A 23,990-nucleotide genomic window follows, 5' to 3' on the forward strand; every position below is an offset into this window, starting at 1 on the left:
AAGTTACGACCATTAGCAGTGATGCATGCCTGACACCGACGACGCATTGATTGCCGTGCATTTTCGAAAATACCTGGAGTTTCCCGGATATTAGCAGCGGCGATGGCGATTCTTGCCACGAGGTCAATGTTGGAGGCAACAGGCGTTTCGTACACCATGGATTTAAGGGTCCCCCACAGAAAGAAATCAATGCTCAATAAATCAGGTGAGTTTGGAGGGGGGGAGCATGCGACAGGTCCACCACGACGGGTCGAGCCCCAAAGGACCTGTCCAAACACTGACGCACAGAAATGCCAAAATGGACTGGAGCCCCGTCGTGTTGGAACTACATCTGCTGACGCACAGTCATTGGAACATTGTTCAGTAAATCCGGCAGAACTTCTTCCAGAAAGGTCCGATACTTCTGGGAGTCCAGTCGGGGTGGTAACAGGTATGGGCCGACTAAACAGTCAGCGACGATACCTGCCCATACATTAATGGCGAAGCGTTGTTGTGCAGCATGTGATCGCACAGCGTGTGGATTCTCATGGGCCCCCCACACATGAGCATTGTGGTGATTGAAGACCCCTTCGCGGTAAATGAAGCTTCATCCGTGCACAAAACACAAGTTGGAAAATCCGGGTATAAGGCACTTTTCTGCAGAAATCACTGCGCGAATTCCACACGTCGAAGATAATTTTCGGCCATCAGTAACTGGACCCGTTGCAGATGAAATGGGTGTAAGGACTCCGTGCAAAACGCGCAATGCACTGGACCGAGTACTCCTATAGCAGAGGCAACGGCACGTGTGCTTGTCTCTGGATTATTGTCCATCGAATGCAACACCTCCTCTTCCATGGCGGGATTTCGTGTCGATCGTAGCCTCCCACTATCATGCCTGCGATCCCTGAATGATCCATAGTCACACAAATTCTGATGCAAATACGCAAACATTTGGTGATGCGGTACACGTCTGTTTGGGTACCTTTCGCGATACATTCGTACAGCGGCTTGTCCATCACCGTCAGCTAACCCGTAAACGAGGTGCATGTCTGCCATCTCAGCTTTCGTAAAACAACTCATGTTCTTCGTACAGCCTCTAAAGCTTGAATGAGGAAGCCCCAATTGCTCACCTGGAGCGCTGGCGAGCAGCGCCACCTATCACTTTCGGGTGACGTTTCCGGTCATGCTTTCCTATGTGAATATGGTTGATTTTGATGTTCTCTACCTCCCCTCAAAGTTTGTACGTGGAATTTTGACCACCCTGTATAATATATACACTTTCTCACTGTGGGGTCACTATGGGAGAAGTAAGACCAACCCTCCTGTAGTAGGTGAGATTATCATCCAGCAGTGGGGAAGATACAGGTGCGAAGCATGAACCCCACCTCCCTCTCCCCTTCCCACATATATATTATACTGAAACAAAAGTTTCACAAAACATGTGCCCTTACCACATATAATGAAGTAAATACAAAAGCGTATTAAAATTAATGTCGAACATGGTTTTATTAACATTTAAGTAGAACATAGAAAAAAGAAGAAGAAAAAAGAGCCTGTAAAACAGGCCGGGTGGTCAGAATATTTTGGCTGATGAGTATCGCCTTGCGTGAATTCGAATATAAATATATAGTTATAGTATACTGTTTTAAAACTCTCATGTTTTTGCAGTTTTACCCCCTCTGTAGATCAAAGCAATATACAGACGAAGAAAAAAAAAAAGAAAGTTTCCTGGTCGAGTTGTGAAATAGTTATGTCATATTTCTTAAAAACAATTCATTTTTTTATTAAATAATAACACGAAACTAATAAATAATATCTTGTTAATCAGCTTCTGCAAGTAAAATTCATTTTAATTAATGAATAATGCGATACAGTAAAATAGATATAGATATAATGTTTTTTATTAGTCTCCTCCTCTAAATATCCCCAAATAATCCATTGTACATGTTCATAGAAACATTCGATAGACTTTGTAAAAAATAGTCTTTTTAAGAAAATTAACAAATTTACCTTTTAACAAATAAAAAAAATGAAGGCCTTATAAACCAAAATCAAAGAGGGAAATTGACAACTTACTTCTAAGTCTGGAATGTCTGCGTTGATTGATATATAAGAAGATGCTTTGTAAAGAAACAGTCAAACACTGTTGTAACGTAGAAGTGTATACACACAGTAATTCTCGGTGAGAGTACCTCTTTTTCTGGAGTTTCTTATTCGAATTTCTTATTGATTTTCTGTTAATGAGCAAGTGATGCAATCAGCATGGCTCTGAAATGCAATTTCTGGAAATAAACCTTTCTTCTTCTTCTTTTTTTTTTTTTTTTTTTGTCTTACTGAACTTGGTGGACGTGCACAGTTAGAAAATCGTTTAGAAAACCGGGTTCATATCAGCTGTTTGAGCAAAAATCCAATCGTCTGAGTATTTCTTCTCTTACTGTCGTTTTCAATAGTCCATGCCAGTCCCGATTCATAGCAGTGGAATCCTTAAAAGTTTCAAACAATCGAAAAAATGGCAAAATTTGAGGATTCTAATTTTACACATTTTTTATTCCTTATTTGCTATTTCTAATATCAAATCAAGTCGATATTATTATTAACGTCTTTCATCGTGACGGTAGTACTTCTGGAGATGAATAAGAAACAGAAGCCAAAGAAAACAAACACTCACTGTGTAACATTAAGTTTGTGCTTATTATTTCATTTTATATAATAATTTAAATGGTGTATTTAAATTATTTTCAATGTATATACATATATAGATCTAAAAAAAAAACAAATATAAAAAAATTAAATATATGATTTAACCTAAACTTTAATAAAAGTTTCAAAATTTCTATAAAATTATTATTATTACTATTATGGGAATATCATATTCTTATTATAATTGGAATAATTACTACACTTTGCTCTTAGCCAAAAAGGCCGAGAAGTGAAAAGTGTAGTATCTGTTTTTATTAGTTAAGTTATTTTATAAGTTAAGCAAGTTTGAGCGCGGTTAGTAGTTGGAAGGAATTCAATCGTTCCATGCTATTGGCACACTCTCCGTCGATGAGTCTTTGGACTCCCTGGAGGTGTCAAATAATAATAATAATAATTAGCTTAATATCCAACACAGGTCCCATCGGGAAAGACCTGGATTTTCGAATCCAGGTCTTTCCGGCCTAGGACACGAAGAATCTTTATCAAATTTATTCAACCGAAGGTGAGTTAGGTCTCATACGAAGGTTGAAAGAGTTTTTTCCCTCCCGGAAACTTGGATTTTTTCATCCCGCAAAGCACTCAACCGGCCATAAGAATACATATAATAAACAGACATAATACGCTGGACTCATAGTCTAAGTCATCTAAATAAACCAAACCTTGGTATTGTAACTACCTCTGGGTCCTCTTCCATGGGGAGAAATGAACACACACACACACACACACACACACACACACACACACACACACACACACACACACACACACACACACACACACACACACACACACACACACACCAGCGTACCCCAGTCACACGACAAGTTAGGTCCGGACAACAATTAGCGAATCATTGCCTTCCTTCCTCTCCATTTGGCAATGCATTTAATGGTTTAATAATACGGTATGACACAAAATAAAAAAACAGTACTGAACTTCAACTCTCCCTTCAGTACACATATGAAATATGCTGTTCGACTGCATGCACATTAAATTTAGCTGTAGCAATGGTGTTGACGTTGGAAGAAATGACGTTTATTGTTGAGCACTATTTTCGTTCATACGGAGTTGGTAGAGCAAATGGTTCAACCCTATGACATGTTTGTCTGCAGTTTGTTCATTGTTTCCGTAAGCGTGTTCCAAGCAAATAGTGTCATCGTTGCCTTAACCGAGAGGTTCCGACGTACCTGGAGTATTCTGCCGCAATGCAAAAGGCATCCTGTGGAGACCACGAACTGTTAACAGAAATGAGAATCACCGATGTCTGTTGGAGTAAGTGTTACAGTCTCCGAAATGCAATCAACGCCGAACAGAGGTAAAACTTGGGATAACCGAGGTGTCTACTACAAAGAAACGTTAAGGAGCTGGGTGCCGTTTCTTACGTCATTCAGATGGGTCAGGTTTAACAACAACGGATTACGCTGCACGGCAGGAATACTGTGTACGCTTGTCGGTCAGTGTCCATGAAGATCCTCTCTCCATAATGTCTGGTTCTCGGACGAAGCGCATTTCCATCTAAGCGGTCAGGTAAACATACGAACCTAAAGGTTTTTGGATTCTCGTCCAAGAGAAACCTCTTCACAGCGAGGTTACCGCGTGATATGCAATATCCGGCTATAGCATAATTGGGCCCTACTTCATTGAAGAGGGTGTATAACCGTGACCATGAATGACGAACGATGCATCGAGAATTTTGTTAGTGAACCCAGCTGCATAGGATGCGTCGTACAAAAAATATTTCATTTTGTGCACAGGCATTCCAACAGCACGGAGCAACCTATTACACATCACGTGATTTTAGAGCCTATTTATCAGAACACTTCCCCGGGAGGCTCATTTCGAGGTTCACAGAATTCCCGTATCCTTCGCGTTCTCCTAATCTCACGTCACTTGATGCCTTCGTCTCGGGTATGTTGAATAAATGAGTATTCCATCATGACCAGCCTTCAAACCTTGATGAACTAAGGGATAAAATTACACAATATGTCCAGCAGATACCCCAATCCTTATTCTCCAAGGTGACAGAAAACCTTTACATGCGCTACGAAACCTGTCTTGAAAGACAAGGTTTCTATTAAGAGCGCGTAATCTACCGTTTAATGCTTTATTCGACCAATATTTCATCGATAGTTTTGAATGTACATATCATCAGGTGTAAACATATATTTCTTTCTTAATAAACTCGTTTACTCCATAACACATATTGTAGTTATTCAGTACTTTTTTTTTATTCACCAATATTAATTTTACGAATAAGATTTAACCCAAAACATTCCAACTAGCTCGACGTATGCATTTAGACTTTGTAAAAATGTGCCCGTACTACACAGAAGGAGCATAATATACCAAGTCTCACTAGAACGTCTTCAAGCTATAAAGATGCATTGTCATATTTTCTCTTATATTTAATTTAATAAAAAAATTAAATTAATCCAACTGAGTGTCTAAAACGTTCCTTTGGGAGGTTTGTCCATGCTGTCACAATGGAACATTTCCCAATTGTTGCAGATTGGATGGTAGCACGTTGCTGCTGCGAACTGCTCGTTACAATTCGTCCTAGAGATGCGCTTTTGAGTTGAGTCTGAGCTAGTCACCGAAGTAAAGGAAATTAGCTGTCATGTTCCTTGAACCACCTCAACATGCCACGGGCTTTGTGGCATGCCACTGTCTTGTTGAAAGTACCCATTTGACAATGGATAAACTGCAGCCATGAATGGGTGAATATGATCGGCAACGATGTTAAGATAGCCTGTGGTATTCAGGCAGTGTTCAGCTGGTATCAGGGGATCTGACGGTACCAGGAAAATCTTCCCCACACTATCCCTGCCACCAGTCTGATTTGTTGTTACTCGGTAGGAAAGTCCATGCCTCACGTTGTTGACACCCATAAGCATGATAGAGTATAAACCACGACTCGTCAGACCAGACACTTTTCTAGTCGTCAGCTGTCCAGTGTTGGTGATCGCGTGCCAACCGATGCTGTATCGTTCTATTCTTAGCTGACAGCATTTGGATCCGGAGTGGTCGTCTGCTCTTGTATTCCATTTGTGACAGTGTGCGACGAACTGTTCGCTCCGAGATGATGTTCTGACCATCACTGTTGTACTGAGCTATGTTTTGACTGGCTGTGGCCTGTTTCACAATCCTTGCCATTCTTCTTTGACCTTGAGCTGTATCAGTCCACAAGACTGCGATTAGCTTGAAGGTGTCTGGTTATTATCCCACTCCTGATACACCCTAAAAACTGTTGTGAGTGAAAAGCCTAGAAAAGTAGATATTTGTGAGATAATAGCAACAGCACGTCTAGCACCAATAATCATACCACGCTCAGAGTCACGTCTTTATCCATTCCGATCCATTCTGATGCATCACACACACACACACACACACACACACACACACACACACACACACACACACACACACACACACACACACACACACACACACACACACACACACACACACACACACACACACACACACACACACAGAGAGAGAGAGAGAGAGAGAGAGAGGAAGAGAGAACCGTTGGATACTTGTCTGCCTGGTTTATGCAGCAAACCTCAGCCACATGACTCAACGTCTTTAGGAACGGTCTATTTTCCTAAGTGGGGAGGTGTTCTTAATAAAGTGACCACTCAGTGTATATCGGAAAGGGACTTAATTTGACGACTTCAAAAAATGATTGTAGGGTACGGTTCAGGGTAACAGTGACGTGATGGGATGGGATGAATGCGAGACCGAAAACTATTGAACAAATCAAAGCTCAAATTATAAGTGAAAAAATAAAGCTATAGAGATGTTAAGAGAAATATTGGAATGACAAAAGTTACAAGAAGGTGACCTCAATTTTTCCTTTAACATCACTAGCTGTATTTTATTTATTTATTTATTTTCCCAGCTAGAACTTGAGATTTGTGATTTGTTCTAGAGTTTGCCTTTTATATGACAGATGGGGCGATAAAATTTCAAGGAAATAGCACAATGCAATGGTCCACATATACTTCATCGATTAAAGATTTTGAAGAGAGAGAGAGAGAGAATAATATTTGAGTGCCTTTTGTCATTAATCTACAGAAACAACCAAACTTCAAAGTTTATTTGCGAATACTGCGGATGAAGTATTGATGAGCGATTATTTCCAGATTGACAACAGTGCCATTGTCTGAAACTGGAAGATTACCTTTCGGCGAACACAATAAGAACTGCAAGCATTTGCCACGATCTGTATATATTTACTTACTTAAATTATTTTCTGAAACTATTATCATTACTCGTATACTGTTATGACTATGACTAGTTCGCTGCAGAATCGCAATAATCTACGCGTGCCATTGATTTGCAAAATTGCATAAAATCCCGTTCTCTTCGTGATTAATTATCGACATTATTGAAAGTGTTGAAGTGTATCAAGAAAATTTATTTCTGTAATAGAAATGGCGCATTTTCCTTCTTACACTTCTCTATCATGGTGTCTAATCTGTGGATTACAAATATTTTCAGTATTTATTATGATTGCTGCTCAAGGTAATTTATAAGGAAAATATGAAGAAACTTCTATTCTTGTAATATAATTTGAAATAATCCCTTCTAAGTACTTTTTAGGAAAGTTTAGAGCACTGTTTCCTCATTCCTATTACCCAGAAATGTCAAAGAGGTTTAATGTAGTTTTGAAATAGCATTACCGAGTGATTTCTTTTATTGACACACACACACACACACACACACACTGTTACAATTCAAAATTTTTTAAGAAGAATTTTGAAAAGCATCGATATACTATTATAAGGATTACGCTATTACTGTCAGTATTTATTTGTACGGACAAAAGTTTACGTCCAATTCTTTGATCAGTATTAAGTAAAAATATAACGTATGGTTCGTCCACCTAAGTTTACTGTTTTTCTCAACGTATCATTCTACGACAATTATCTCTTATTAACAAGAAGTTAGGGTGGGCTCGCACCGCGCACAGTTCCCACTGCAGCCCCCAGGCTGTTTACCCATTACCTACTCCCTTTCGCTTCCTTCAATTGAAAACGCTTTTGATTCCTCATATGTAAGTCAATTGATCCAGAATGCTGGAGGAGTTTACCTCTTCTCCTCGTGGTATTCTTCCCCCCCCCCCCCAATGAATCACTTAACCAAGATATAACTATGCTCCCGTTACAACCAATCAAGATCTCTTCTTAATATAATTTTTCTCTTCTGATCGTAGCAGGAAAACTAATTTTTTATAGTTTCTCTATCAATTCAGAAGTTAAGATTGCGGGGGGTGACAGAATTTGACTCCTCAAATTGTTAAGTGTGGCCTAACCTGCCAACTTTCGTTATGTTGGCTTTGTTTCAAGAGTGAAAGATCGTTTAGTACGATGTCACTTTTGCCATCACATCAGTCATCATAAAAAGCTTTCGGCCTTTTTAAACATAAAAACAGTTGTACTGGTTGAAATGGTATATTTTCAATATTTAACACGTTCCGCTCATTCCTTTTTATATAATTTTACAAACACTTTCTAATAAAAACAGAAAAAAAATCGACATTTGCTGCTCAAACGGTTTTTCTTAATTATTGCCAAATATTTAGTTTTCTAAAGTAGGAAAATAACAATATCAGTGACAGCTACCCTACCTAAGAAATGAAACTGTCTAAAGCCTTCAACTCCATCTGTACCTGCCTATTAGAGATGAGAATCTTATCTTTTTAATCTTGCTGCTTATTATTGCAACTAAAAGCAGCACTCCCTCCCTTTTTTTATATTATTATTATTATTATTATTATTATTATTATTATTATTATTATTATTATTATTATTATTATTATTATTATCTTATATACTGTAGTCCAAGAAACGACATTCACCGAAGTCTCTCAGGTAAAGTATAGATCTGTCCGACATGCACACATTTTTTTTTTATTCGTGATCTTCAATACACATGAAATTCAAACTCAGTAATATTGAAATTCAACTATCACTTTAGGAGGCAGACGAATTTCTTCACCCGGTATCAGACCACCTCACTGCTTATTTCAGTCCTAAAGTGGCTTGAAAAAAAAAAAAGAAAAAAAGTTCTGTGTTTGATTTCTAGAACAGGATTTCGGGATTATCTATTGGCGGAATAAATTGAAGCTTGTTTTATTTATTTGATTTGATTTGTCTCTCCAAATTAGTATCTTATCTTAGTATCTTGAAAGATAATAAAATTTGTATTTTTAAAAATTTTCAGTGTGCCTTGAACTTTGAACTTTGAACTTAATTGGTTGATGGACTGAGTCCTTGACTCTTTATCCCTTCATCTGGATTTTAGATTGTGGGTGATGAGATTATTGTGGGTAATTTACCCGCTCATTGTGAGCATTGAGGCTGTATCAGCTTTCTCTTGCGATGGCGGATTTCGGTTTTTTATGTTTGAAACGATCTGAGGGCTTATAGTCCGCTGCCTGTCGAACTAGCTGATTTGGGTGATTATCAGTGATTGTGAAGAATTTCTCCGCAATGCTTGTCATGTAGGTCTTAATATCTGGAAGATTGGCTTCTTGATGTAACTGGATGTTTCTGATGAACCATGGGGCATTGAATGCCATTCTTAGACATTTATTCTGTATTATCTGAAGTCTGTTGATGTTGCTTTTGGTCGTGCGACCCCACGTTGGAGAGGCGTAAGTTAGTTGCGGTCTGATTACCGATTTGAAAAGGAGGATTTTGTTGTTTATGCTTAGGAAGCTGTTCTTATTCAAAAGTGGATATAGCTGTGCTATAGTCTGACTTGCCTTAGTGGCAACACTATCCATATGTGACTTGAAGTTTAGACGTCTATCAAGATGAATTCCCAGATATTTGGTAGAATTGCGCCAAGGAATGACAAGGGATGATTTTACCAAACATTTGTATGCTTGTATTCGGTTCTGCTTTACGTCTAGTGAAAAGAACTGCAGAGCTTTTGTTTGGATTAATTGCGATACGCCACTTGGTGTACCAATCCTCCAATTCATTGACTGCTCTCTGCAGCTTGATTGTGGCCAGGTGTGGACGGAGGGATCTGGCTATAATGATTGTATCGTCGGCATACAGAGCGGTGATAGCTGGAGACAGTTTGGGGAGATCTGCCATGTATATGGAGAAGAGTAGGGGAGATAGCAGAGAGCCTTGAGGGACTCCGGCCGTGATTCTCCTCTCTGTGGATCTGATACCGTTGAGTTTTATTTTAAATTTTCTATTATGTAGATATGATTTGATAAGTAGAACTAGTGGCAATGGAATACCAACTTCGTGTAATTTAAAAATTAGTCCATGATGCCACACTCTATCAAATGCCTGAGCGATGTCTAAGAAAACTGCGCCAGAGTGTTGGTGCCATTCATACCCTTGGGTTATATGTTCGATAACTCTGTAAATTTGTAGCGTTGTGGAGTGGTATTTCCTAAAGCCGAATTGTTCATCTTGAATTATATGGTTGATATCTGTTGCCTCTTGAATCCGTGTGAGAATAGCACGTTCGGCTATCTTACCTATGCATGAAAGAAGGCTGATTGGTCTGTAATTTTCAGGAAACTGTGTATTTTTTCCAGGTTTGGGTATTAGGAAAACGTCGGCAATTTTCCATCGCTGTGGGTAATAATTTAGCCGGATGGCATTAATGATGGCTACTAGATGCATAACCCCTTTGCGAGGAAGTAACTTGAGTGCCTTGTTTGTTATTCCATCTGGACCCGAAGCCTTTTTGTTATTTAGTTTTCTTAAAATCTCATATACTTCTGTTGGTGACACGGATTTGTTATTGGATTGGATTGAGGCATTTTGAGTTATTTTACGCACTTGAGTGTGAATTTTACTTATGAAATTTATATCTATATTGATATAATTGGGGCTGCATTGTTTTTCTAAACTGTCAGCAAATGCTCATCTTTTTCCTCGTCGTTGTAGGCAACATTAGATTCACCTTGGATTGGAGGAAATGTAAAACGCTTTGAACGGGGTGATTTCATCATTTTCCATAATGATTTATCCTCTGTGTTTAATTGGAGAATTTTGTTATTCCACAGTTGATTACGATGGTCCTTTAGGGCATATCGAACCTCTCGCATCTCACCATGACGTGCATATGCTTGCGCGCGTAGCAATATGACACTGTGGTAAACCTGGTGTGCATAGTCAACTCTTTCCTTAATATTTATTATGAATCTAATAAATAATTTGGTGTATAATACTTAATTGTTATTATCTTTAATATTTCAAAACTTTTAAAGAAAATAATGAATTTTTTATATTTATTTATTTAAAAATAATTTTATTTTTAATTAAAGGGTTTTTCTAATATTTTTCTAAATTTCTTCTATTTCTAAATACCTCCAACATAGTGAGGAAGGATTCCTGTTGGGCTATGGAAATACGCATTTATTGTTAGGTTTTAGGACACAATTGTATTAGCATAATCCTTAGATTTTAAACTATCTTCGTGTAATAATTCACAGTGGCACACAAATTCAAAGATATTCACAGGCGTTTGAAGGAATACTCCTCTACTCAGTTGTCCATATGATTTGCAAATCCTGTAATAATATTGGTAGACGATAGGGAGGATGACTGGAAAGCCGTATTAGCTAACACTTCAGTATCTTCATCATTCTTTTTTTGTGTCTTTTATAGGCTTTCATTCTGAAACGGAGGATCCATCAAATCTCAGATAATAATTTGCTCTACGGCATATATGCATTTTTTGGCATTCTTGCATTTCTGAATGATCAAACATCCTCAGAGTAGTTTGTTTGATAAGACGCGATTACAAACAGCTGCCTTCTCTTAGAGTCTCCTAAGAACTGCAAACCATTCGGAGTCCACGACCTTTGCACATCACAAAGTACTAGTTAAGAACATCCAATCGCCCAAAGCAATTATGGGAATGAAAGCTATATTAAAACGCTCAGTGGACAGCAGTATAATTTCGTGTTCATATCTCGTATTTGCTAACATCCTCTGACAAAAGTCACCTCCAACATAGTGAGGAAGGATTCCTGTTGGGCTATGGAAATTAACCTGTCTGGTCATCCTGTGCAAGTACCCCTGAGGCGTAGTTTTAATATCGACATTGACCCTTGACTGACCTGTAAGACATCGACAAGCAGAACCTGTGTGCTTTTACGACCTTTCTTTACACAGAAGCTGTGGGAATTGCCTAATCAAACAATGAGTTGTGTTGATGTTTGGGTCTAGAGGTTGCGTCTTAGCAAAGTAAGCACGTTTAATTGAGCTATCCTAAGCATTCCCCGTATGAAAAAAGATCACTATTAATCACTATTTATATAGATGAAATAAATAAATATAAAAAACACTTTCTCACTTTGGTATTTACTTTATAAGTTTATGAATACCGACATCCTCTGGTCTTAGTTCCATCACTTTCATAACCATCGCGTATTTACGCTATTACAAAATATATTATTATTTCAACTGCTGGTTTTTGACACAGATATGTTATTGATAAAGGCAAAGGTGAATGTAGCTTATTTTTACAGTGCTTACCCAATCTCTTCTGTTCGCTGAAGATCAAGCGCTCTGCAAATACCAATAAATTGGGAACAAATGACGCAGACTTAAATTGAATTAAACTGAAGTTTATTTATTACCTAGTCTTTTAGAAATAAAACGTATGTGACACAGAAACGGTAACTCAATCTCTTCTATTGTATAAACATATATGTGTGTGTGTGTAACGCACAAATGTGTGTACAAACTGTGTAAATATGCATTTAGAACGCGTAAACCTGTTTACGTAGCGTATGTAAACATACAATTATAGAATATTTCTGGAAATAAAAATAAACTGTTCGTCAACTAGATATTGTACTACACTCGTAGTGTCATAACAGTAGGCTAATAGGAGAAATCGACTAAAAAACAGCTTTTGAAAATGAAAATGGTTAAGATAGGAAATATTATGATTGTGCAACAACTAATGCTCTTTTTATAGCTCTTTATTTAGCAACCAGACATTTGGAATTATTTATATCTAAATAGGACAGAACAGTAGAATGTGGTATCGTTGTAAAAATTATTTGTAGGTTATGATGTAAGAGGACCTTGTTGGTTATATTAATGTCGCTGAGGGACGGGACAAGCAGATGTATGTTAACAGCTGTGGTAACCCCCCCCCCTCCTCGAGACCCCAACAAGAGATCATTAAGTTGCTCTAGCATACAGAAATAACATCTGCATCCAGGAAATGGTGAAAAAGGCGTTATCAGAAGGCTTTCTGTCTCAAAAGGAGGAAGGTACTTCCTCCTGGTGTTAATCTGGTAGAGATGTTTAAAACAGTGGTCTTTCTTTCTCTCTCTCTCTCTCTCTCTCTCTCTCTCTCTGAATATCCAAAGCACCTGACCTGCTTTAGCCCTAGGGCAGAGCAGCCCGTTGTCTTGTGATCTGTGTCTCGCTCCACCAGTAGCTTGAAATAGGCTCAGCACAGCAACATTCCTCTACACACACTCTGACGCTTCCGTATTTAGTTGGGCGTTGACCGTAGCAACATCCGGCACAGCGGGGCCACTGTTCTAGTTTACTGTGGTTTGAGGAGTCGAACTGTTACATAAAGTTGACGTATAGAGCAGGACTTGCTTTATTCCAGTGGTAAATGCCAACATTTAAATTGTAATAATCTAGTTTCTTTCTGCATCAACCAAACACTAATTGCTACACGTGAGTGAAGGGCTTTTACCTACAGGTTTATACACGTGCTTACAGAAAAGATAACTTACAACTTTTTTCTCCTTCAAAGTTAGCTGAGAACTTTTTTAAATTGGACTTTACGAAAGATATTAATCAACATTTGTTGAATTGAAGCTTCAGTCATATTCATATATATGCATATTTCATATGTATTATGGGAAACTTACTGGACATGTTTAAATAAATTTCAACAAAATATAAAAGGATTTTTACAAATGCAAAAAAGGAATGTACAATTTAGCGATGCAAAAGTCAAACGGTATAGATAATGATAAAATGTAAAGCAATTAAAGGCATATGGAAAATTTAAACTAAGTAATGTAGACATTAGGATCAATAATAATAAAATATAATGTAATATCGAATAAAGAATAATAATACGCTTACGTGTTGATGTGAGTTAATTTGAGGAACTAAAATTAACTGCACTTCGGATCTAAACGTTCACTAAATATACAACATAGACTCGTTTTGTTTTGTTTTTTATCTTCAACAGTAGCATTCAACCTCATATAGGAGCACTGAATTATGAAATATGTTTTTTTAATTCAAAAATTATCTCATTCTAAGTGAACGGTACTGAATTTTTTCTTTCTTTCTTTCTTTTTTTTTTTTCATATTCTTAAGTAAGTCACACAACGTCAAGCTTTAGTTACACGTGTCTAAGCGCTATGAATGCATTACCGACTTATTATATGAATCAGTTTGCGAAAAGAAAAAAAAAAAAAACATTGAAGAAAGCAGTGTTACTGATGATTCACCCGAAACCAAAACGTAGCGTTTAATTCAAGAGACTAACAAACCATATCCTTGAGATGAGTGACATCGAGGTTAATTTTATTTTACTAACCTGCTACTAGTAAACCTAAAACCGTACTAAAGTGTAAACTGAATCAAAGACTATGCATTGTCAAACTTAATATATGACAAATATTAGATTAAATATTGATTTCTCTATCTCATATTTGGATTTGAGATAAATAGGCGTTCAGCAACATTTGTCCACCCAAATACAGAATCTTGCTTATAATGCGCAGTCTCAAAATCTAATAGAATAACTAATTTGTAACAATCATTGAGTATAATGAATATTACTGATAATTAGCTGTCGAATGAGAGGTTATAATAATTTTTTTTTAATAATGATAAAAGGAGTTTACTTTTTAAGGTTAGGGTGGTGGAAAACATTATGGAATGACCCATATCATTATTTGGAAAATTTTAAGAAGAACATCGGTTGGAAGTGGTTTGTTAATTAATGTTAGTTATCGTAAGTTGGGAATGATAATATTAATATATCGATAAATAAGAAAACAATTAGCACCGATCATGTTGATATGATTATTTGAATGTGTTTATGGTACAGTTCAATCAGTCGAATCGGAAGAGCTTGTAATACAAAAATGTCCCCCCCAAAAAAGAACGTATGACAAAAACATTACACAAACGGTGTTGTAATAAATGTACAGCTATAGGGTCCACAAAAAAAAAAAAAAAAAAATCTAGATTGCTATTGAAAACTGAAAGTATATTAAGACTTTCCAGTACTTTGCACATCAAAGAACTATCATGCAGCGTTAAGTTTCAAATTTTCAAACTCTAAAAACTAATCTAAGCCAGTGTCCTTCCCTTTTTAAGCTCAAACATTTTTCAAAAAAAAAAAAAAAAATGTACTAAACGAAGCCATTTTTTGAGATAAGATTGGTAGAGGAATAAGCATTTTTCATTATACACCGTTAAAGTGTAGTTATTTGATATACTTCACGATATTATTTGTACATAATAGTGAAATATATTTATATAATGTAGTTGAATTAATAACATGAAGAATGACAATCCTGAAGAACCCTTTTTAACACACTACTTGCGGGGAGATTTTTTTTTCCGTTGCCCCATTGGCCTTGATACCAGATTAGAGACAGAAAGCAGTACGTCGTACCACCTGTTCGTAAAGAAAGATACTAATGATAAATAGATTATAAAAAAACACCTTCCGGATAGATGAAAATTAGCTTTCTTTTTTTTTTAATAGTATGTTTTCGTAGAATCTCTTGGAATTATACAACTATATATTGCATTTAGAATTTTTGAACTTCATCTTTAGAAAATTCTAAATAAAAAATCTACTGGAATTTATTTAGAAAATGTAGAGTAAAAAACGTTGTCTGATTGAATATTTAGCAATAGAAATTTGATTATTTCCTAACTAGAATCAAGCATGAGTGAACGGACGCTAAATTATTCATATCTCATAAATATTCCTATTTTGTTTCTTCTGTTAAGTATTTGGCTCTTAGGCTTCCTTGAGGTTGTATCTCGAGTACTTTGAAGCAGTTTTTTTTTTTTAAAATGACAAATGTAAAAATTATACACCATATTAAACTGCATTTAATTGAAGTTAAACACGCTGTGTTAAACACGAACAGATGACGTAAACAGATTATGGGAAATCAAAATTTCGTGATCTTCTATCTAAAAAATTAATAATAAACAAATAAAATAAATAATAATAAGACATAAAAATAAACTTATTTTTCAAGACAATCTTATTGTAAGGCAACACTAATTCAAGTGTTTCAAAATTCGATACAGCTTTATGTTCTCGGTAGTCATCTTACACTGATTGCTGTTATATAGTAATAATAATAATAATAATAATAATAATAATAATAATAATAATAATAATAAAATACTGAATTGTGCCTCTATATTGATTGAATAACACACTTTTCTTTTTTATTTATCAAAAATCCAGTTTTATACTTTTTTTTTTTACATTTTCTGTTTGATTGATTCAAGAAATAATTCACTGTCCGTTGTTTTCTCCTTTTTTTCTCTTTTTTCTTTTTATTTATTCTACTAGTCTTCTTCTGTGTTAGAAGTTTTAAAAAAGTATTAGTTATAAAAACATGAATGCATTATGTATAGACAAGCAAAGATGTACGCATATAACAATTCGAATCTGACCAGAGGAATTATAATAAAATTTGGTATTGATGAGTGCTAAAATTTGTTGAGTAATCTTAATTTTGATTTATATTAGACCATTTTAGTGAAAAATGTTTGGAAAAAATGTGAGAAAAATTTGAATATTATGAATGACAATAAATAAACATACAATACAAACATTTACCCGTTGTTTTGGTTGCCAAGTGGTTAGCGTATCCATTCTCCATCTGCTGATGTACGCCCACCATCCTGCTCATTGACTGCTGTTCAAAAAATATTCCATTTGATCTCTAGATTACAATTTGGCCGCCCCCTTATTATTTTTTTTATCTAGTACCTTCTTGTTTAAGTAATCGTTGAAAATTCTTTCAACATCCCAAAATACGGTGTAGTCATTAAATCAACGCTTGTTGTAGAATTTTCCTAAGACTTGGAGATGGAAGTTTGCATTACTCTTTTATAACTGAACCTCGAGAACAAAATGATGCCTTAGGTCTCATCAATCGTTACATATCTAGAATGAAATCTGTTTGGATTCATATTAAAATTATTCAAGATAGCTTTACTTTGTCATTTTCAGTTGTACTTTTCATTAGGTGCCCCTAACCCCTGGTACTTTTCATTATAATGAAAAGTACCAGGGGTTAGGGATTTGTTCATCCGCAGCTATAACTGCGATATGTTGCAACAAACAAGGACGAGAAACATTCATTGGTAATTAATGAGAAATTTCATTTCACGATCATATTGTGGCCTTTTAATTTATTGTCTTTTTCCCACATGCAATCAGATCTTCCCGATCGATTTGCATTTTCATTCCTTCTTCCCATCATACATCACTTATAAAGACTTGCTGCATGCTGCATCATAACTGTAAAATATGATAACAAATATCAAATTCCTCTTTCATTTCTTTTGTTGCTATGTTCATTATTCAGAAATAGTTAATGATCAAAGAAATTCTGTGTTTTTCCCCTCTAAGAATGCCAACTTTTTACTTTGAAAAAAAAAGAGTAAAATATAATTAGCTAACCATAGCTTCTTTGCTAATTGTAAAATATTTCATTATACAGCTTCCATTTGTATTCTTTTTTTTTTCTGTTGCCGTTAAAAAAATTAGGAAAAAATGGAGAAAACTTGACGAAAGTGATTCATGAAAACCAGTCACTTTAGGTCTGTGGTCTTCATTTTGGTGATATCAAGTAGTTTCTTAATCAACTATTTGTTGTTAATATTCCCATATACGTTATTTTGAAATGTCATATGTTAGTACTTTCCTCCCCCTCCCCCTTCCCTAAAGTGGTCATTACTTGTCATCCTGGTTGACCAAGTACATAGTGTTTCCACACGGATGTTTTTGAATGTCCTTAAAGGGGACTGATGAAATCAAGCTCTGATAATAAACTAATCGCATCCTAATAAACCTGTTTGCTCACACACAGTATTAATGTTGTATAAGTTATGTAGTCTCTCGTGAGACTCTGATATATATTAAAAAGTTGTTGTAGTTCAGTTGTAAATGCGAACTATAATTGAAGAAAAAACTAAATCTGAAAAGAAAAAATAACGTCACGATTAAGACCATCAAAGCCATACTACAGCAAGAATCACAGAAGCGAACTAAATGCTTTCTAAAAGATTTGCACATTTAAAGATTTAAACATTTAATTTGGCGTGGAAATTTTAAAAATACAAATCAATAGCTCAAGTTTTTTTTTTTTTTTTTTTTTTTTTTTTTTTTTTGCAATAATTTCAACTTCTTTAGAAAGTGAAGGTTGGTCGTAAGGAAATGTTGAATTTTCTGAGAGGAAATAATGTAATTTTGGTAGGAATGCAAAATTTCTTAGGGTTGTCACAGGGAATATGTATTCGAGAATGTCACATCGAGGTTTATTGTTCTTTAATCATAATTGGTATTTCCAAATATTATTCTGAAGCAAGAGTCTTCATAGCTCCGTCGGTTTCAACGATGCCCTTGGGTTGGAAAGCCTTGGGTTCGAATCCCATCTAGGCATGAAGAACCTTTACCAGGGCTTTTCCTCTGAAGGTCAGTTAGCCTGTCTCAAAAGAAGGGGGGGGGGGGGCAGAGTTTTTCGTCCCGCATCCAGGAAACCTGGCTGTGAGAACACACGCAATTGGTAGCTGATTATTATAACCAATAGCTTTATATTGGATTCATAAGATGGTGCCGTACCTGCCCGTATGGACTTCATGGCCGTTGTATCAAACTAACCCTGAAGCTAACTTTAATCCTGAATCATGAGTAAGTTCATAACGTTCTGTGTGCGTGTTGTTCATTTATAGTTGGGTCTTTTAACTTTCCGCTGATACGGAGTTCTCTATATCCAATATCCGTTTTAAAAGGGGAGATTTCTCTTAAAAAAATCGATCCCGTAACGACATTCCCTTCTCTGTCTTTAACCTCGTGTGATGGTTTATATAAAATAGATAATTATATATGAATGACAGTTCATAAATGAATGATAGTGGTGCATGTTGATCTTGCTGACAGGGAAAAATGGGATAAGAGGATCAAGTGACTTCTGTCTCGAAGTAGTTACCCATTTTTCGGGAATGTTCTGATCTGTAATGTAAAGTTGCCTTTTCGACATGGATTTTACATGGGAATATTTGCAAGATATTTGATATTGAACTGGCATTCTATACAGGCAAGTCTAAATGTTGGGACAAAAATGAACTTCAACATATGTAATGGTCTATTTCTTTTGATTGTTATGGACCAGATAGAGAGCACACCTGTTCATTCCTAGATATTCGTAGAATGTTCGTTTCGAAGAAGACTATAAATATTGGTGAATTAATAAAATAAATAATTATTTATCCATTAGCAAATGATGGGAACTGCCTTTCTATCCCTGGTAGGCAGATTGGACATTGTTATTGATTTGTATTTTTTATTTTAAGAAAATGTGTGAAAAGAAAGATTAGTTATATTGTATTTTGATAGATTTAGATCATCAGTAACTTTTTTTATTTCATAAGAATTTTGGAAATCTTTATCACCCTTCGTCTAGCATTACTATTAAATCTAAATATTATCATGGAGTCCCTTGTAAATCCAAGGGAATACTCATACTATCTCGTTTTCTACTTAGGAGTGTTATTGAGTATCTTGGTTAATAAACCACAACGTGAAAAACAATTAAAGAGAGTACAGCAAAGGATATATATATATATAGAAAGTTTTTTAACTTGGGTATATTATGTATTCAAGATACCAAGTTTATATAAAATTACTTGGTATCTTTAATAAATAATATACCCAAGTTACAAAATTTTCTACATCTATCTCTCATCCTGAGATTTTATTTAATAATATCAAAGCACCTTGTGGCAACTTGTTTAGGTAAAATTCATAAACTCTGCATTACTTCAACCTTGGCATTGGGGTGATTGATTCATTCCATCCAATACCCTTGGAGAGTAACGGATGGCAATGCTGTAGCCAGTGAAGTTCTAACTGAGGCTCGGCTATTGCTGTTACCCTCCTGCCATGATCAGAGCTTTAATAGCTCAATAACACCTTATCCCTACACTGTCCTCTACAGATAACGGGGAAGATGAAAAGCATTCTTGCTTCGCCCCTTTAAGCCAGTCCTTATAAGGATAACCTTGGTAATGGATGGCAATGCTATAGGCAATGAAGTTCTAACTGAGGCTCGGCTATTGCTATTACCCTCCTGCCATGATCAGAGCTTTAATAGCTCAATAACACCTTATCCCTACACTGACCTCTACAGATAACGGGGAAGATGAAAAGCATTCTTGCTTCTCCCCTTTAAAGCAGTCCTTATAAGGACTATAAGGATAAGGAATCTTGGCATCGTCAGGTCTGGCTTCCACTGACGAGACCTCAAAAAGGTCGATACCAGTGCGTCTCTGGCTTTGATTTGAGAGGCTCTGCTTGGTTTGGTGGTGGGGTGAGCCTGCCACTGGGTAGAGCCAATGCTGAGTTCTTCTCGGTGATGGGATGAGCCTGTCACTGAGTGGAACAACGCTGAGTTGGGCAATCTTTCGGGATCGTCTTATTTTTAGAGCCCGCTTCACTTATACAAAGGTCGAAACCTGTCTGGGTAGTGACCATTGCCTTTAATTCATAGCATCATACATCTCCGCAAGGGGATGTGCTTCACATTAGAGGAAAAATATACTAAGGAAAGTGATCGGAGCTTAAACCACCTTTATCACGAGTTGCCTCAAACTGGCACTACGTTACCACGAGTTGCCCCAGACTTGCACTACGTGCCAGCGCAAACTTGACTTGTCTGTTTGCTTACTTGGGAAAAAGGATTAAAAACCTAGCTTATAAAATTGCTTGGTATCTTTAACATAATATATACCCAAGGTAAAAAACTTTCTATATATATATAATGTATATGGGATATATCGGGTTATAATGAGAATGAGATATAACGAAATTATCAAAAAAAAGGCACATTGACAAGCAGAAATGAAGATAGATCTCATTATACTTCTTTAATGTGGTACCATCTGTATTACTGGTCACAGATCTCGTAACCTGAGTTTCTTTGTTAGAAATAAGGAGGAGAAGAAGAACATGATCCAGAGGTGAGTGATGGTGAAAGACCATGGAATGCTCCTTATGAGGATAAAATCAGGTATTTGTGGATTATAGAAATCGGCTGATAGGCGAAAAAGGGATAATATGATAGAGACATATAAGTTACTTGGAAGTGTTTTATAGCATTTAGAGGTAATTTTCAGTATGTGACTAGTTACGGAGGCATAACTATAGGCCTTCCCTGAAAACTGAGGGAGTAGTCAGCAAGGGAGTGAGGACTAGTTTTTTTAATATATTTACTAGGGGGGATCCTCCCCCTTGAATTCTGATGACTAGAATTTTGAAGACACAAAAGGGGTTCTCCCCCCTTGCGCCTGCGGCTCCCCCCTCGAGTTCCGGACTGGTAGGCCAGTTCTCCTTGAATTCTGATAACTCGAAAGTGGGTTCCTCCCCACTCCCCCCCGAGTTCCGGACTAATAGGCCGGTTCTCCTTGAATTCTGATGACTCGAATTTTGAAAAGTCGAAAGGGGTTCGCCCCCCCGGCGCCTACTGTTCCCCCCCCCCCCCCCGAGTTCCGGACTGGTAGGCAGGTTCTCCTTGAATTCCGATGACTCGAATTTTGAAGACTTGAAAGAGGCGCCTACGGAGCACAACCCCCCCCCCCCCCCCCCCCCGATTTCCGGACTGGTAGGCCGGTTCTCCTTGAATTGTGATGACTCGACACTCAGGGTAACCCCTGAGTTTCAAATAACTTGACGAAAAACATGACGCAGAAACGTTACCAAAAAGGCTTATCATTTTATATTATGGGATAGATTTATTTTTGTCTCTAAGGTGGTGAATGAGTGAACTGAGTTGTTGCCAGTCATTTGTGAGTACTTTGTGGAAGATACAAATAATATGATAGCGCTTAGTGAAATATTTAGTGGGCCACCTGCGATGAGTCGACGGACTCCATGGAGATGTCCCTCTGAAAGTTATAAAACTATAATTTTAATATAAAACTTTTTCTGTATTTAATCTTAAAATACATATTAAAGTTTTCAAACAACACTTTAATTAGTGTGTGTGTGTGTGTGTGTGTGTGTGTGTGTGTGTGTGTCAATTTATGTATATTTTTCTGCACTTTTTTTCGTAATTTTTTACGAAAAAATCAAACATGAAAGAAGAAAGACTCCTTCAGTAGCTTATAGGCTGCTTAAAAATTCGTAAATATTTAAAATTATTCTTAAATAATTCTTCTGACTGTTTTTTATTTTTTATATGAAGAAAAATGCATGTATGTATCGATTTATAACAATGTATTTGATTTTAAAAAATATTATACCATTTACAGTATTAACAATTTAATATTTTTTGGATATTTTCTAAAATTATATATTTTAAATAATAATATTACAGAAAAATGGTTAATCATTATCTGATTATTTTGAAATAATTAAAAAATTCTTATTATTTTAAACACACCTTTTAGTATTTAATATTATATTATGTAACTATTAATTAGAATAAAATGTAATTTAGTTCTTGGATTAAGCATGAACCATCTTTTCAGTTACACAACTCGATAATAAATACTCGTAACTGTTCAACTCCTTTTGGAACACCTTCTAGTATAGGAATGACTCAGTTGGAAAAATGGGATATAACGAAATTATCAAAAAAGCCACTTATGCAGCAGAATTTCAATAATCAGAATATTAAATGAAAATGTGTGTCCTAATTTAAGAGGCCTATTCAAAACAAAGAATGGGACTAAAAACATGGACTTTATAGATTCAATGTCCACCGAAGTGTGTTTATCTGCAGCACATCTTTCAATGCTTGTGATGAAAACACTGTCAGCGGAACCACTGTAACACTTGTTTTCAACAATGGTAAAACATAAGGAGAAATGAGTAAGATAACATTTTGCTTCCTGCAGCATCAGTATTAAACAATATTAAAACAACGCCATTTTTGGTAGTTAAACCATGGTTATAGCCCTTCAGATGTTTAGGGGCAGTTATGTATACGTACCATCTAGGGAACCATATATAGTTGAATATAGTTAATATAATTTAACTACATGTATTTTGGTTAAATAGAAGGTTAATACACTCATAGGAGCTTGCAGATTCTTTAATGGAATACACAGAATTTGTCATATAGTTGATTTATTTTACGGTGACAAGTGCTTGTTCTATTTACTACAAGAGAAAATCTTGATCAAAATGTTACTAAAGAAATATAAATGGATTATACTTTATGTTTGGTCTGTAAACTAGAATTTCTGTCGTATATTAGTAATGTGGGAGAGGGTGAAAATATATCTTGATCAGGGTTTCTGGAGTATGTAAAAATAAATAAACATACAAAAAAGACATGAAATTAACAAAAACAGGAAAAAATCTTTAGCTTACCCATGTGGTTAGGAATCATAGACAGAGGGAATTCTATAATGAGTTTAAAATATATTTATATTAAAAGTTTTGAAATATATATTAAAATATATTTATATTTTATATGAGAAATATTTTTTCTGATTTCTATTAGAAATGTAAAAAATGTAACTTAAAAAACGGATATTTAGAATACACCATTAATTATTTTGCATATAGATAATATAATAATTTTGAGGAATTTTTTATATTTGATATTTGAGGAGTGTTTTTTATAGAATGTGATCGAAGAGGTTTTTCTTTTGCTACTGTTGGACGGGAACTTAATCGAACGCTTTATTTTTTTCAGATTTTTTATTTTTTCTCAACATTTCGTTAACGTGAATGGCCGATTAGGTATCTCCTATTTCCTCAGCTTTCTGACCTCATACACGCACACGGATATGGCATTTCTTCCAAATTTCCCATTTGGTCGGCAATGAGTCACTCATCTCTGTGGTGAATCATCACCAGAGACATTCCCTGTCATCATGACGCACGCACTGTGACTCTGCATGATAATTTCGATACACACCACCGGTTTTACCGAGAGACCAAAGTTATGGAAAGTTATTTTCGAGATGTTTATCAAAGAGGAAGATCGGACAAGATTGGAGAGAAATTTCCCGCTTTGAGAGCACCTCCCTGATCAACCCTACTTACAACAGCAG

General features: G+C 36.0%; 1 protein-coding gene across 3 annotated transcripts in view; it reads left to right on the forward strand.

Annotated features, from left to right (window-relative positions):
- The window catches only part of LOC150107619 (uncharacterized), a 125,455-nt gene that overhangs the window by 99,175 nt on the left and 2,290 nt on the right, over window positions 1–23,990 (forward strand). The window lies entirely within an intron of this gene.

This window comes from Typopeltis vanoorti, chromosome 4 (assembly GCF_054136105.1).
Source record: "Typopeltis vanoorti isolate ZY-2024b chromosome 4, IOZ_Tvanoo_1.0, whole genome shotgun sequence".
In the NCBI taxonomy this organism is placed as follows: Eukaryota; Metazoa; Arthropoda; class Arachnida; order Uropygi; family Thelyphonidae; genus Typopeltis; species Typopeltis vanoorti.